Source organism: Nyctereutes procyonoides, unplaced genomic scaffold (assembly GCF_905146905.1).
Source record: "Nyctereutes procyonoides isolate TBG_1078 unplaced genomic scaffold, NYPRO_anot_genome, whole genome shotgun sequence".
NCBI lineage: Eukaryota > Metazoa > Chordata > Mammalia > Carnivora > Canidae > Nyctereutes > Nyctereutes procyonoides.
The window spans coordinates 10,790,358-10,807,677 of NW_026575137.1; the positions used below are offsets into that span (position 1 = coordinate 10,790,358).

Genomic DNA, 17,320 nt, shown 5'->3' on the forward strand with positions numbered 1-17,320 from the left:
GTTATTCTGCTTGATGTTGTTCCATAGGTCCCTTAAACTATCTTCATTTTCTACAATTCTTTTGGCTACTCTGTTTGGATGAGTTACACTGCCCTGACTTCTAGATTACTGGTCCTTTCTTCTGCTTCATTTAGTCTGTTGAATGCTAGCTCTAGTGTATTTTTCAGTTCAGTTACTGTATTCTTCAGCTCTGTGAGTTTGTTAGGTACTTTCTTATTTTTCTATCTCTGTTGAAGTTCTCATTATATTCATTCTTCTCTCAAGTTCAGTGAGCATCTTTGTAACAATTACTTTTGCAGGGCAGAGACCCCCAGCTTCTCAAGGAGTGGCTCCATTTGTGAGATCCATCTTGAATGTGTGTTGCAACAATGGGTGGGGTTTCTGGCAAGACTGCACATCTGCCTCTCCTACCTGTCTCAAATGTGGCTCTATTACTGCCTGCTATGAAGGGGTTGTTTGGCTAGTTTTCAGATCTTATTCAGAGGAAATTGTTCCATAGGTAGCTATAAAGTCAGTGAGTCCATGGGCGGGGGGTATAGTTCCTATACCATCATCTTGAACACCCTCTTCCATAACATATATTGTAGAAATTAGTAGTGATTTTTAAAAAGGTTCATTTCTTAGATAAGAAAAAAGGTATGAACATTTATATTTTAAACTCATAAGCTGGACTGAGAGAATTGAACAAAATTTTGAACCACATTTAGAGAGTAGCCATAGTAATTTTTTAAAAAGTCTCTCCTAGACAAATCTGCCTATTATTGAAGAGTAAACCCAAATGCATTATTCTGTAGGCATAGCCAGAAAAGGAAAAAAGAAAAAGAACATTTACTCAACACCTATACACGTGCTAGGCACTTCCACATTTTACTATTTTTATGATTTAAATTTTGTTAAGTGGTAATTACATACATTTTATAAAAAAGTGAATTGAGTCATATACAGTTTTTTTTGAGTCATATACAGTTAGTTTTCCCACTGTCTCACAGCTAGTTTTTATAAAAATGCATGATTTTCTATTATACTTTGCTACCTTCCAAAATAAATATTACAGAAATATTTAACTTATCTAAACCTTATTATGTATTTGGGGAAAGCCACTGATAAGAGGAAAAAATGAAATTATCATATTAAGTATAAAAATGCTAAAAGTGATCATTCAAATGCTAAAAGGAAGTGAAAAGTAAAGCTGTGACTAATTTAGGGTGTCAGTAAAAGGCAATTTCAAATAGGTTAGGTTTGATAGAGTAATTTTACCAAGGTGTGTAAGAACCAAGCCACAGTTGAGGATTTTAGACAGTTTGGAAAACCAGAAGACCTGGGAGTTACAAAACCTCTTTAGAGAGGTAGGAGACAGATGAAGAATATGGACCTCAAGTTTGACTTTTCAAATTTTAAAAAATTTTTTTAAAGATTTTTATTTATTTATTTGAGAGAGAGAAAGCAAGCAAGAGAGGGAAATCAAGAGAGAGCACACATAAATGTGGGTAGTGGCAGAGGGAGAAGCAGATTCCCCGCTGAGCAGGGAGCTCAAGGTGGGGCTTGATCCTAGGACCCTGACTGAGCCACCCAGGTAGGTACCCTGACCTCAAGTTTTAAGCAAGACTTTCAGACTTCAACTAGCACTTAAGGCATACAACACAGAGAGAGAGAGAAAGAGAGAGAGAGAAAGAGTGAGTGCCTACACACACATGGTGTGGGAGAGGGTGGGTAGAGGGAGACAGAAAGAATCTCTAAGCAGGCTTCATGCCCAGTGCAGAGCCGGATGCAGGTATAATCTCACAACCCCAAGATCATGAACAAGCCAAAATCAAGAATTGAATGTCCACCCAAAAGCTCCAAGATTAATATTTTTTAACTACACCATCATCAGGTAATCCCTATTCAAAAACCAAAGGTTCCCTGGCCAACCAAATTAAATCTAAAATCCTTAATCTGGCATTCAAAGCCCTTCACGGTCAAGCCCCAGCCTGTCCTAGTCTACTTTTTCAAGTTTTACCTCTTTCTATATGTTCTGTTATAGTCAAACCAGATTACCAGCTATTCCCAGAGTATGCTCTGAGTTTCCTCACCTACCTCTGAGCCCAATATGCGCCTCCCCCCACCACGCTATTCTGAAATTTTATCAATTCTTAAAGATGCAGTTAAGTAGCCTCATAATTGTTTCATCTTTAAATTCTCATACCATTTTATCTGTACCACTTTATGGCACTTATGTTCTACTAGGTCTTATTTTTTTTAAAGATTTATTTATTCATGAGAGACACAGAGATAGAGAGAGAGAGGCAGAGACACAGGCAGAGGGAGAAGCAGGCTCCATGCAGGGAGCCCGACGTGGGACTCGATCCCAGATCTCCAGGATAGGCCCTGGGCTGAAGGCAGCGCTAAACCACTGAGCCACCCGGGCTGCCCTACTAGGTTTTATAAAGATTTGTATACCTGCTTTTCCCCAAAAGATTGGAGGTTCCTAGAAACAACTCAGTGCTCCTTAAAGCACCTACAATAATGCTTGCACATATATATGCCATCAATCTGTACTGAGCTGAGTATGACCAGCAGTTAAAAGCAGCAGCAGCTTCTCAACCTAGAGTTTGACAAAAATCAAAGGCTTCATTTTCAACATCTGTACTAGTGTTCACAGAAAACAGGAACCACACCCTACACATCAATTGCTTCACTAGACTGACAGATTTTAAATTTACAAGCAAATAAATGTCCGGGTGCATTTAACTAGTATCTAATTATGAATTCTAAGTATTGAGCACGGCAGAGCCTATTTAAAAAAGAATTCAATCTCATGATAATATACAAAAATGACTTCTTCTCTTGCCAAGAATCACAGCTGTTTAGTTAGCAAATAAAAAATGATGATGCATGCATATATTCACCACCAACAAAATTCAGATAAAAAAGTGCATCATTTCAAAAAGTATCTGCACAGGGACAGCTGTACAGTGCTGACTGCTGTAAAGAAACCACTGTATAATAATGAAAGTAAAGCTAGTAAAGTCCAAATAAATACTACTGTGGAGCTGGTTATTCCATCACATCCCTAACAAAGCAGTTACAATCTTCTCACCACATTGCAAGGTTTCACACTTTGTGTCAGAGGGAAAAAAGAATGAAGGAGACACTGGGATTTAAGACACGCACCATAAAGTTTTAATAAAAGTACAATGAGATAAGCACTGTGATAAAAATAGTAGCAAAGTGGTAAGGAAGCAAAAAAGGAAGAGTGAAGGTATGGCTTGAAGAATGTAGCATTTGAACATTTGAAACGAGTGTGAAGAGTAAGTGGAACCTCAAAGGCAAAACAACGGTAAAGGTACAAAGCTCTGCAAGAAAATGTGTATTAAGAAAATTTACATGTACAGAGACAGCAGAGGCGAGAGGGAGTTATTTAGTAGAAAAATTGGAGAAAAAAATAAGACCAGATCTTGTTGGTTCCTGAAGAGTTCTTTGTGAAGCTTCTGGAAGGAGTGGTCTGATGAGTTGGTAAGAGTGAAGTTTGCAACAGGAAAATAAAGAATAGAGATCAGGTCAGGACTGCTCTAACTACAAATGGAAGAAGAAAGCTGAAATAAACCCACAGGTTTCTGGTCTAAGCAATGGGGAAGCCGGTAAAACCACTATTAGTTTTCCATAAATTTGAAGTCGTAGCAAACATTTGTTGACCATTTACTCTGTACAAAGCGGTAATGAAACAACAAGTACTCTAACAATCTCTGTGAAGGTGCAGTCAGTCGAGTAGCCTATAGACAGCTATAAATCCAAGTTTACATGCATAAAACTACATGTAATTCATGAGTGATATATTAGGGAGTGTGTCTACAGGAAAGAGAATGATGGGAATAAATGATAAAGAAAACAAAACATAGGACAAGAAAAGAGTGTGATACCCACGCAGGTGCTATGAGCTAAGGAATATCATTAACTTAAATCTGTGCACTGAGTCTAAAGGAGCAGAGAAGAAACAAACCAAAAACATAAAAAAATAAAATAAAATAAAATAGTGGTGAAGTCCAGGGGCAAAGTGTTTAGTTAGGAGGTAACTGTGGCGGGGGGAACACCTAGAAACAACTGTAAAATGACTAGAAATTCAATCTGGGCCTTAAAGTCAAAGTAGCAGGTCAAACTGTTTAGGGGCGAGGGTGAGAGGGAGACAAGGCAGACAGACGATGGTGCACAAACCTAAGCCTCAGAGAAGGAACAGTCGCACCCAGGCTGGAGGAAGTAGGGCCAGGAGACAGCACAGTGGGAGAACAGAAATCTGGTAAGACGCAGGAGAGTCCAACTGCAAAGAAAGTAGGCAGGAGACTAAACAGCTCAGACACTATTATACGGGCAACAGGAAGACTAAGGCTTTCAAATAGGAAAATATTAGTCAGTGCCCAAAAGCAGGACACAGGACAGGCTGGAGAGACCACTGAAGCTAGAGTGAAGGCAAACAAAAACAAAACAAACCCCCAGAGGGTTTGTTTGAGTCACAATAATTGACAGCAGAAAAAAAAAGGGAAGAGAGATGTACTGAGGTACAGAGGACAGGGTTTAGAATAGACGGAGGAAAAGTGAGTGCAAGGGGACTTCAAAGGTCTAAGCACAAGCCATTGGCAGACACTAGCTTTGCTTCAGGAGGGACAAGAGACCGTGGAGTACCCTCAGGGTATCCGCCAGACAAACACAAATGCTGGCATCACCAGGGAGCCTGCTGGGGGATCTGCGGAGGGACTACGGGGGCAAAGGACTGAACTCTGGGGGAAAGCCTCATCCAGAAAGCGAGAGACCAGCAAGAAGAGAGAGAAGGAGGGAAAGAGAGCACAAAGCACCTTTTCAACATGCTTTTCACATGTCTCACAAGTCTCAGAGACTAAATAAATAACCTTATTGTGCCAAAAGGTCACAATAAGCAGTGAAACACGTGGAAAAATTGAAGGCTAATAGTAATGAATGTATAATAATAAAACGCTTCAGAAAGCACTGCCCTTTGACCCTGGAATTTTTAACCAGAAACTTATCCTGAGAAAGAAAAGTCTTGTGGAGGAGTAGGGGGAGGGGACTATTTCTAATAGTGAAAAACAGAATCTAAATTTCTAGCCATAGAGAGGAATGGCTAACTATACCATGAAAAAGCCAAATGTCTTAAAAGAAGATATTTTACCACATAAAATTTTTAAATGTCAACACTGAAGGGAAAAAGCATTAAAGAAAAATATCTGTAACACAGGACAAAGGTGGGGACGCCTGGGGGGCTCAGTGGCTGAGCGTCTGCCTTCGGTCCAGGTCAGGATCCCGGGGTCCCGGGATCGAGTCCCACATCAGGCTCCCTGCATGGAGGCTTCTTCTCCCTCTGCCTGTACCTCTCTCTCTTTCTCTCTCTCTCTCTGGGTCTCTCATGATTAAATAAACAAATTCTTTAAAAAAATGACAACGGGTCAATATTTTTAATATATAAGAGACCCATGTAATTAAACCAGTAAGAAAAAAAAGGAAAATACCCCAAAGAAAAATGGCTAAGATACAAACGGCAATTTCTAAAACAACAAATAAAAATGACCAGTAAATAGAATTATGTTGGTTCTCAGTGCTAATCAAAGAAATAAAAATGAAATGATGTATTATTTGCCTCTCTCATATTAATAAACAGCACATGCAATATAAACTTTTTTTTTAAGTCTGGAAATATATACACCAAAAATTTAGTGCCACTTGTCTCTAAGTACTAGGATAAAATATTTTTATTTTATTTTTATTTTTTTATTTTTATTTCTTAAATTTTTATTTATTTATGATAGTCACACACACACAGAGAGAGGCAGAGACACAGGCAGAGGGAGAAGCAGGCTCCATGCACCGGGAGCCCGACGTGGGACTCGATCCTGGGTCTCCAGGATCGCGCCCTGGGCCAAAGGCAGGCGCCAAACCGCTGCGCCACCCAGGGATCCCCGGATAAAATATTCTTAAATTATTATTATTTTATAATGAACACATATTCTCTCATACACAGAGAATACTTCATTGCTGAAGTAACAAAATGCGAAGAAGAACAGGTAGAAAAATTTAGGTGTACAAAAAAAAAAGTTATAGGTACAATTGATAAAAATATGAAAAAACAGTACAAAGATCTTTTTAATTCCCCCCAACTATTGTCTAAATGAAACAAGTATAAAGAACTAAGTATAATTCTACCTAAAAATAGAAAGGATGAAAAAGTTGATGCAAAGAAGAAAACAGAAAATTCACATCACAAAATCTTAATCATTTTTAGAAGGAAGCAAGTTTATCTCTACGGGTCAAGCGTTTCAAGATCAGGGTTAGCAATCTGAGTTAGACTGAAAACACAACAGAGAAAAGGAGTCAACTTGAGTCAACTTTGGGATGAGAAAAGGATCAGAGAGCAACTAGTACACAGGCCGCTGGAAAACAAACCCTCAACAGTCACCGAAGCTGTGGCTTTTTCCAGGGGTGCTGGGCAGAAAAGGAAATGGTGGTACTTACAAGTTGAGAATTGACCAGATCTAGAGAGCTAAGGTCAAGGAGAGGACCACGAGGTGCCAGGGAGTTCACAGAAGGTGAACTGCAAGGCTCAGCACCGGAAAGAAGACAGAAAACAGCCTGGGAGGCGACAAGGAGGACAAAAAGCTGGTTCATCAGGTGTGATGGAAAACAGCAACACAGGCTCTTGAATCACCACCTCCGGTGAGTTTAGGCCTTGAGACAGTTCAAACGATGACAAAGGTTAAAAAACTCGGTCATCCATGTGGGCCGCTCACGTGGAGCGGAGGTGGAAGTCACTGGAGCTGGCCCACCTTTCTGGTCTGAAATGAATGTACCTGTTACGTCAACCTCTTACATCCTTCATTTTCCTCTGACTCAGATACATGCTTTCTCATCTGACTGATAGAATTTGGGTGGCACTTAACCTCTCTGCACTTTATTCAACCACAAAATGAAGAGTAAGGAGATGGGGAGAGTCAGTTATATCAATGATTCTCAAACTTGAATGCACATTAAAATCACAAGTGCTTTAAAACAAACAAACAAGCAGGCAAAACTACCTATGCCTTGACCCCCAAACCCAGTAATTCTGACTTGGTTCTTGGGTGGAGTTCAGGCATCAGTATTTTTAAGAAGCTCCTCAGGGAATCCTAATGTGTAGCCAAGGTTGAAAAACTAAATTACTTCTTTCTAAAGGTTGCTTCCTTTTTTTTTTTTTTTTTTAAGATCTACTGATTTGAGAGGAAGAGAGAGTGCGCGAGTGCATGTGTGCACAAATGAGCAGGGGGAAGGAGAGAGAATCCCAGGCGGACTCCCTGCTGAGCGTGGAGCGCCACGCAGGGCTTCATCCCACCACCTGGACATCAGACCAGAGCCTAAACCAAAAGTCAAATGCTCAACCAACTGTGCCACCCAAGTGCCCCTAAAGGTTGCTTCCTTTTTAAAATTCTATGATTCTAGGTAAAGAACACTTTGTTCATTTACTAATAAAACTACCGTGCACCAAGCACTCCCACAAACGTCTTTCAGTAAGTCCTCACAACACTTTGAGGCATGTATTTGTGTCCATCTCATACACTGTGAAGCTCAGAGAAACGAAGCAACTCGTTCAAGAGTCACAGGCCAGGAAGGCACAGAGCTAGGACACAGGTGTGTTTGCTCCAGTCCACCCTACCTGCAACCTGCTGTCTCCAGCACGCACAGCAACCATCTGAATGCCTTCTCTTCCTGCCCAGGACCTCAAAATTGGGACACCAGTTTGTGGTTTGTGTATTGGAGAGAAAACTAATTTGGGTGGGGGCGGGGAATTAACCCCAAATTCTACAGTAATCTCATTGTAGAGTTAGTAAACACCTTCACCTAGAGAGGTCTGCAACCTGACACGGCACTCTGAAAGTCTATCTACGAAGCGTACTTTATTCAGTTAAGCCAACAAGAACACTGCTATTAAGCATGCAGCTGGCGTACAAAGAAGGTTCTCAAAGATAAGCTTATCAATAGAAAAGCAATTTTTATATGCTTTGCATTAAGTAAGGCATTCTAAACCAAACTCTAAGATAATTCTGACAAAATAACTGACAGAGAAATTGAGAGTTGTTCTATCAAAGAGCTTATAAACATGATCTTCAAATTTATACTCAGGAATTACCTCTATTTCCATCTAGCACAAATAGGTTCACTCACACTTTCTAATTATTATTATTTTTTAAAAAGATTTTATTTATTTATTCATGAGAGACACACACACACACAGAGAGAGAGAGAGAGAGAGACAGAGACACAGGCAGAGGGAGAAGCAGGCTCCATGCAGGGAGCCCGACGTGGGACTCGATCCCGGGACTCCAGGATCACGCCCTTGGCTGAAGGCGGTGCTAAACCACTGAGACACCCGAGCTGCCCACACTTTCTAATTATTATTCTTTCATTGACACATTGCTTCTTCTTTGTTGATTATACTTAAATCTATTATCTACTTGGAAATTTCATAAACATTCAAATTCTGTATTCCCAGGCCAAAATTCATTGAGTGGGCAAAATAAATTCTCCCCCAAAAGAAGGAAAAAAAGAGAAGAAAAAAAGTATTAGGAAAGATTTAACTTCTATGCTCACGGAAAGGGCAATTTATTTTATTTTCAAGATTTTATTTATTTTAGAGAAAGAGTGTGTGAGCAGGTGAGCGAGTACAGAACGGGAGGCGCAGAAGGGAAGGGAAAGGAGCTCAGGCCGACTCCTGGCTGAGTGCGGAACCGCTCCGGGCTCGATCTCACGACCCTGAGATCATGACCTGAGCGGAAATCAAGAGTTGGACGCTTAACCGATGGTACCCCCGCCCCCCGCCGCTCCCCTGGAAAGGGCAGTTTAATTAGACACTCATAAAGTACATTTACAAGGAACACAGGAGTCCTCATCCATTCAAAGCTCTCCCGAGCATTCGCTCCGTTCTCCAGCACTAGGGATGAAGAAGCCGACCAGACTGCACGCGCGGCCTGCGGCTCCGCAGGTACCAGGGCAGCCCAGGGCGGGTGTGCGGGACTGCGGCGGGGTCGGTGGATTAGTCTTGGGGAGAGGAAGGGGCTGGGGTAAGAGCAGCGCGGAGGAGGTTTCACAAAGCACAGGCTCAAGTGAAAAGTTCCCCACAAGACTCCCTGTAAATCGGCTCTCCAGGAAGTAAGTAAACCGAGGAACTAGGGTCAGAGAGAACAGCCCAGACGGAGGAGGCCAGGTAGGCTGCCGCGGGGCAACCGCGAAGAGCGAGCGCCCCGGGGTCGGGTCGGAGCGGCGGCTGCAGAGTCCTGCAGACCCTCGCTCACGTGCCAGTCGGGCCGCTCGGCTCACGGACTGAGTGAAGCCCCCTCGTTCCTCGGTTGACTCTTCATCCGGAAAAACCAATGTGTACCACGGTGCTTGCCTGACAGTGAAGCCAAACCAGAAGGATTTCGTTTAACAACTAAGGAGATTGGGGGCCCCGGCGGCTCCGTGGTTGGGGCGTGACCCCGGCGGCCGGGCCCGGGGGAGGGGGTGCAGGGAGCCCGCTTCTGCCTCGGGGTCTCTCCTGAGCACATGCATAAAAGCCTTAAAAAAAAGGACTAAGGCAATTAGGAACCAAACCTGAGCGTGGCCTCTACTCCCACCTCCAGACAGGACGGGAAGTTGTCCAGGACGTGTCTTAGGGTCGTCCGGCGGCTCGGGGAGCGCGGGGAGCCGGGGCGCGCGCAGCCGAGGCCCCTGTCGCGGCGCTGGCGCGGGGCGCACGGTCACCCGGACCCCAGGGCCGCCGGCTCCCCCGGGCCCCGGGACACACCTAATCCCTCCGGGCTGCCAGCGCCCGCGCGGGGTCAAAACAGGAGGAGGCTTCCCGGGCCCCGGGCTGACCCGCCGCCCCCGAGCCCCCCCCCCCCCGGCGCAGGTGCAGCTCCCCCGGCGGGCGCGGGGCGGGCGCGGGGCGGGGGCGGGCGCGGGGGGCTCCGGGGCGGCCCGCCCGCAGGGAGCCCGCACACTCCGTCCCCAGCTCGGCCGCCCGCGGCGGGGCACGACCGGCCCGGGGCCGCCGCGAGCCTCGCACCCCCCAGCCCCCGGCCGCGGGGCACCGACGCACACTCGCGGGGGCCCTGCAAGCCCCGCGGCCTCCGGCTCCGGCTCCGGCTCCGGCTCCCAGCCGCGCCTCACGGCCGGCGCCTCCGTCCCGCCGGGGCCCGCGGACCCGCTCCCCGCCCCAAGGCCCTGGGCGCTCCGGCTCCACCACCGGGGCCCGCGTCCCGCCCGCCAACCCCGTGCCCACGACGCCACCGCGGCCGCTCGGCTCGCAGCCCGCCGCCCGGCCCCGGCCCCGGCCCCCCAGCCCCCGGCCCCTACCCCCTGGCCCACAACGCCCCCCCAGCCCCCGGCCCCTACCCCCCCCGGCCCCCGGTCCCTACGCCCCTGGTCCCCCGGTCCCTAACCCTCCAGCCCCCCGGTCCCGACCCCCCCGCCCCCCGCCCCCCGGCCCCCCGGCGCGGCCCCTGCGGACCGACCGCGGCCTCTCGGGCGCGGGCGGCGGCGCGGGCGGGGTCCGTCGGTCCCGGGGCCGGCGGGGAGCGGCCGGGAGCGCCCCGTGTCCCGCAGACCCCAACATGGCGTCGGCCGCCGCCCGCGACGACGACACCTCCCCGCGCCGCAGACGGCCGGGACCGCGGGGAAGCGCCGGAAAGTTTCGCTTCTCCCCGGGCCGGCCCGGGTCCCGCGCACACGCACCTCGGGCTTCGCCTGCCCGGCCGGGCGGGGGCGGCGGCGGCGGCGGCGGCGGCGGGGGTCCGGCTCCTCCTGGCCCCGGGCTCCGGGCGCGGACTCTGCCCCCCGCCTCCCGGGGCGTGTGCGGCGGCGGCGGCGGCGGCGGAGGAGGAGGCGGAGGAGGAGGCGAAGGAGGAGGAGGACGAGGAGGCGGCCCGGCAGCCGGCGCGATCCGGACCCTGCGGGCGGGCGGGCGCTCGCTCGCTCGCTCGCTCGCAGGTGACTCCCCCGCCCCTCGGGTCGAGCCCCACAACGGCCGCCCGCCGGCCTCTCCCCTGCGCGTGCACCGGCGCCGCCGCCCACACGCCCCGAGCCCCGGGCACGAGCGCCTCCGCCGGGCCCGCGCCCCGCCCCCCGCGCCCCGCGCCGCCGCCCCGCCCGCCCGGGTGGGCGTGGCCCAGCCGAGACCCCGCCCCCGCCCGCCGCCGCCAGGGTGGGCGTGGCCGAGGCCCCGCCCCACCGCCAGGGTGGGCGTGGCCGAGGCCGGGGCCCCGCCTCCCCGCCGCCCCGTCCCGCGGCGAGCTCCAGGGGGCGGGGCCTCGGGCTCGGCCACGCCCACCCGGGCGGCCCGGCGGCTCGGGGACCCGTGGGCGTCCTGGGCTCGGCCGGCCTCGGGGTAGGGCTGTGCGTCTCCTGACCGGATTCCTAGGAGGAGTCTCCCCGCCACGGAACGGGCGTCCCCGCGGAACTCGGGAACTTCCCGCGGGCGGGAAAGAAAGGCTCCTGGGTGTACATGCCCGGAGGCGCGCGGCCCGCGCTGTCCGCCGCCCGGGGCCTCGCTCGCTCGCCCGGAGCCGGGCCTCCGGGACCCAGGGCGCCTCCCCCGCACTCAAGGGCCGCCCGCCCGCCTGCCCGCCGCTGCGCTCCTGCGGGGCTTCCCCGACGCCCACAGCCTCACCCACCCACGTCGCGTACCTGCGAGCAGTCCTAGTGCCCCGGAGGCCACAGGCCCTGGCTCCCCGCGGGCCGCACACCCCGCAACCCCGGACACCCCGCACACCCCAGACACCCCGGACACCCCGCAACCCCGTACACCCCGGACACCGCGCACACCCCGCAACCCCAGACACCCCGGACACCGCGCACACCCCGCAACCCCAGACACCCCGGACACCGCGCACACCCCGCAACCCCAGACACCCCGGACACCGCGCACACCCCAGACACCCCGAACACCCTGGACACCGCGCACACCCCGCAACCCCAGACACCCCGGACACCGCACACACCCCGCACACCCCGCAACCCCAGACACCCCGCACACCCCGGACGCCCCAGACACCCCGCACACCCCGGACACCCGCACACCCCGCAACCCCACACACCCCGGACACCCCGCAACCCCGCACACCCCGCACACCTCGCAACCCCAGACACCCCGCACACCCCGGACACCCCGGACACCCCGCAACCCCAGACACCCCGCACACCCCGGACACCCCAGACACCCCGCACACCCCGGACACCCGCACACCACGCAACCCCACACACCCCGGACACCCCGCAACCCCGCACACCCCGCACACCTCGCAACCCCAGACACCCCGCACACCCCGGACACCCCGGACACCCCGCAACCCCAGACACCCCGCACACCCCGGACACCCGCACACCCCGCAACCCCCCACACCCCAGACACCCTGCACACCCCAGACACCCCGCACACCCCGCACACCCCGCAACCCCAGACACCCCGGACACCCCGCACACCCCAGACACCCCGCACACCCCTCAACCCCGCAACCCCAGACACCGTGCACACCCCGGACACCCCGCACACCCCGGACACCCGCACACCCCACAACCCCGCACACCCCAGACACCCTGCACACCCCGCACACCCCGCACACCCCGCAAACCCCAGACACCCCGGACACCCCGCACACCCTCCACACCCCGAACACCCCGCACACCCCGCAACCCCAGACACCCCAGACACCCCAGACACCCTGCACACCCCGCACACCCCGCAAACCCCAGACACCCCGGACACCCCGCACACCCTCCACACCCCGAACACCCCGCACACCCCGCAACCCCAGACACCCCAGACACCCCGCAACCCCGGACACCCTGCACACCCCACATACCCTGCGCAACCCTGCACACCCTGGACACCTCGCAACCCTGCACACCCTGCACACCCTGCAACCCCGCACACCCCGGGGAACCCCGCACTAGAGGCGTGCAGCTGCCAGGTGGGTCCGGGTGAGTCTTACCTTTTCCGCTGCTCGGTCATTGCAAGGCTGCTTAACCTTGGTTGAAGACTCAGGTCTTGGATTAGGGCCGCCAGCACCCAGGCTGCACATGAGCGAGCACCCACCGAGGGAAGGTGAGCAGGCCTTGGTTCCGATCCACTTTCTTAGGATCCCAGGTTCTACCCCCTCCAGATCTTCAGCTCCTATCCTCCCTCCCCTATTGCAATGTCTCAGAAACAAATCTTTTTTTTTTTTAATAAAATTTGTAACTTGAACAAAATTAGCAAGAATGAACTTTTTTTTAAATGGGGAACCTTCTAGTATTGCTGTTATACACATCTTTAACATATAGCATAACACCCAGTGCTCATCCCGTCAAGTGCCCCCCTCAGTGCCCGTCACCCAGTCACACCACCCCCCACCCATCTTTACACATGTGAGTCAGTTGTCTCTGTAGATGAGTTCGAATGTCCCCAGGACACTCATTTTAGCCATCACCCTACCTCCCACCTTCATGCAGCCTCATCCCCCTCTACATGCAAACCAACAGTTTATCAGTGGGGGCAGTGGGGGTGGGGGTGGGAAAGGTGAGCTCGATCATCCCAAATCTCTTTTTTAAAATTTTGAGATTAGGAGTTGCTGTGTCCAGTCTACACCAATGATCACCAAACATTTTTGGTCACTTGGCCATCAGTAATAATGTTTACCTGCTCTCCCCTTCTAAAATACTCATTTAGCTTAACCTAAAATGCAGGGAGTGAGAAGCCAAAAAGACCACAATGAAAGTATCAACCTCACAGTATGATTATGAAGATTCAATGAGTTAATATTGAACTCACTGGCTAAAACATAGTGCCTGGTGCATGGCTAAGTGCTACGTAAGTGCTAGATAACAATTATTGTGTATAATGCATATTCATTTCATACATAATAATCTATGTAATATATATATTACACGTATCTTTAAGTATGCACCTAATTTATTAGGTACATTATAAAACAGACACACAAAAAGTCAGAAATAATTATTTAAAACATGGTGTGGGGTGTCTTTCTGCGTGTTTTGTCCCCAACCTGGGCTGTGCACAACCCAATTTGGACTCCACAGATTCAGAGCTGTACTGACGTGTATGGTAGCCACTAACCACATGTAGTTATAAAAATTCAGTTCCCCAGTCACACTGACCACACTTCAAGTACTTAATAGCCACATGACTACTGGACAGTGCAGTAAACACTGCAGAAAGTACTATTGGATAGCCCTGACCAACCCAAAATAAGCAAGGGACTAAGGCAATAGGATCGACTTAGGACTGGGCCGTGTAACCACGGCACCATGTTCACATGGAGTGATAAGATCGCTCTCTGAGCTTCACATCTCCTCTGTAAAATGAAGATAAAAATAGGAACTACCTCCTGGACTGCCGAGCGAGCGTAGGAAATGAGATAAGGTGTGTAAAGTCTCTAGCCGAGTGCCTGAAACCTAGAGGAACTTGGAAATATTGGTAAAAGTTGAGTTTAACACACTTCGATAAACCCGAAAGGCGAAGCTCTCATTATTGTCCTTGATTCTAGTGGGTAAGTTTTTCGAGGTATTTATTTTGGAAAAGACAAGAGTTTGGTGAACTTTGAGTTGAAAGCAGAGCATTCAAGGAAAGCTGGCAGACACCTGGATTTTATTCACTCTCGGACGTCTTCCTTCTGAAGACCTTGGTCTGCTAGTCGTGCCCATCTCAGTGACCTCGCACGGCCACCCAAAAACCTGATGAGTCATCAGCATCTCATCCTCTTCCCTCTTTCCTCCGTGCAATTCTTTTGCTTCCAAAATGTTGTAGGCTCTGCCTCCAAAACCCTTCATCTGAAATCCTCTCCTGTCCTTGTGTCCCCTGCATGAGGGACAACACAGGATTGTACTCCTTCCCCGCAGGAGCTTTCCATGGCTCCCCACAGAGGCTGCCGTGTACAGTTGTACAGGTCTTGGTCGAATTATACTTTGGAAGAGGGCCTTTCACATTGGAGCATTGCAATTTTTGTATTTATTACAAGTATCCTGGGGCAGATTTCAAAGAAGTGCCTTGTTCTACTAGAAGTGTTCTACGACATTTTCCAACAAGATAGAAATGCCTTGAGGAGTGGATGCCTTTTTCTAATTTGCCCAGAGGTGCTCCCTGGAGTAGGGACTTTACTATTTCACTTAGAACAAAATCCCGGTTCGTCACCAGGTCCTAGAAAGCCCAGCACCATCCCACCCCTGCCAGCCTATCCACCGTGAAATGATGCCAAGCTCCACTGAGTTCCAGTCATGCCGCCCTCCGGTTGTTTCTAAACTATGCCAAAGTCTTTTCTGCCAGGGGGCCCAGTGCTCCAGCCACGTCTCTACCTAGACAGTGAAGCCCTTCACGTAGCTGTGACTCCTATCATCGTTCCTTGTCTTCTCTGTTTTCCCCCCAGCATTATTGCGGACCCTCTCTGCATCCTCCTCTTCGCCATGAGAGAAAGCCCAGAATGCAGTGTTCCAGAAGACTCTCCCCTGAATGTCCCAGGTCAAATCCTGCCAGTAGAGACACCTATGGGAGGTTCGAAAGGCAGAAGAAAAGGAGAAATCAGTATTCTCCAGGAAAGCCTCCAAGAGGCAGCTCGGATCAGAGAAGGGCTGCTTCCCTAGGCTTCTGGGAAAATATCAGACAAACCTGAAAACATAATATTCTGTTTTTTAAAGAGGGTGATGGGGCTGTATTCTTTAAAAAGGGCAGTGGAGATGTTCCAGATAAAAAGAGGTGAAAGAGGCATGACAGGGACACCTGGGTGGCTTAGTTGCTTAGGTGTTCAACTCCTCATTTCGGCTCAGGTCATGGTTTCAGGGTCATGGGATCAAGCCCCGTGTCAGGCTCTGTGCTGGACATGGCGCCTACTTAAGAGTCTCTCTCTGTGTCTCCCTCTGCCCCCTCTTCCCTTTCCCAAAAGAAAGACACATGACAACTAAATAGAATATCTGACCCTTGACTGGGTCCTGTAGTCGAAAGGGAGAACCCTACAAAGGATGTTATTGGGCTGGTTGAAAAAATTGGAATATGGACTGAAAAGTAGATAAAGGTATTATATTAGAGTTAAATTTATCATCTTGGTTATATAAGAGAATGTCCCTCTTCTTAGGATATACACAAAAGTATTTAGGGGTAAAGGACCATGAGGACCATGAGGCATAGAATATACCTCATCAAATGATTCATCATCATTCAAAAAACATTTCATATATAACATATAATTTAAATATTACCTCTGAAAGAAAGAAACCACCTATGTATATGATAAAGCAACTGGAGTAAAATGTTAGTAAGTGAATCTGGATAACGAGTGTATGCGTGTTCTTGGTAAAATTTCTATTTGTGCAAACTGTAAGTTTGAAATTATCCCCCCCCCCAAAAAAGTTAAAACATATATAGAATAAAGCACTAAAGAAACTATACTGAATAATTGAAAGCAAGTTAGGATAGATGTCTTAAATATCCAGTCTCAAAATAGGTCCAGACTGACAGCCACATGATTAAAAAATAAATGTATTTTATGCTTTTTTCTAATTCCCCAGCGAACAAAAAGGGAATTTATCCTTCCTGCAGGAGAAAAAAAATGCTCCCTGGCTATGGGGGAATAATCTATCCTACACAGAGGGTCTTTCTAAACATTTAAATATGGGATGTTTGTGGCTCTCCTGGCCACTTGTGTCCTATGACCAGCGTGGCCCAGTCACATTTACTGCAGATCCTGGGCTGCAGAAAGTGGGAACAGATACTATATTCCTTATGAAACTTCATTATGTGAAGAGAATAATCTGAGTTATAACCACATCCCCAAATTGCATCATTGCATACTTTCTTCTTTGAAGCAGGAAGGCCCAGTGACTGACTCGTGGAAATACAGTTCCATGCTGTTTTATTAGAGAGCCTGATAGTCAGCTCTTACTTAGAAGATCATTTAGAAACGTTTTCCGATTAAATGACATAGTAAGTTCTCTAAAAAATATTGCAAGACAGGGGCGCCGGGGTGGCTCAGTGGCTGAGCGGCTGCTTTTGGCTCAGGCCGAGTCCCGCATCCAGCTCCCTGCTCAGCGGGGTCTGCTGCTCCCTCTCCCCCTCCCCACTACTCATGCTCACTCTCTCTCTCTTAAATAAATAAAATCTTTAAAAAAATATTTTAAGACAGTAAAATGATCAGTGGTTGCCAGGCGTTTGGGGGAAGGGAGGGAAAACAAGATTGTTAGGGCAGTGAAATTATACTGTGTGATGCTATACAGTGTGTATTTGTCAAAAGTCATAGAATGCCTAATACCAGGAGTGAACCTTGATATAAACTATGGACTTGGG

At 49.6% G+C, this 17,320-nt stretch overlaps 1 protein-coding gene across 2 annotated transcripts in view; it reads right to left on the reverse strand.

Moving 5' to 3' along the window:
• The window catches only part of PLEKHF2 (pleckstrin homology and FYVE domain containing 2), a 29,601-nt gene extending 18,553 nt beyond the window's left edge, over positions 1–11,048 (reverse strand). The window contains exon 1 of one of the 2 annotated variants that reach the window (XM_055303389.1): positions 10,726–11,048. The gene's annotated coding sequence lies outside the window, so the exon portion shown is untranslated. Of the gene's footprint in view, positions 1–6,495; positions 7,315–10,725 lie in introns of those variants that run through there. The other variant, XM_055303390.1, reaches the window with a different exon arrangement.
• Positions 11,049–17,320: the final 6,272 nt, after the last annotated feature.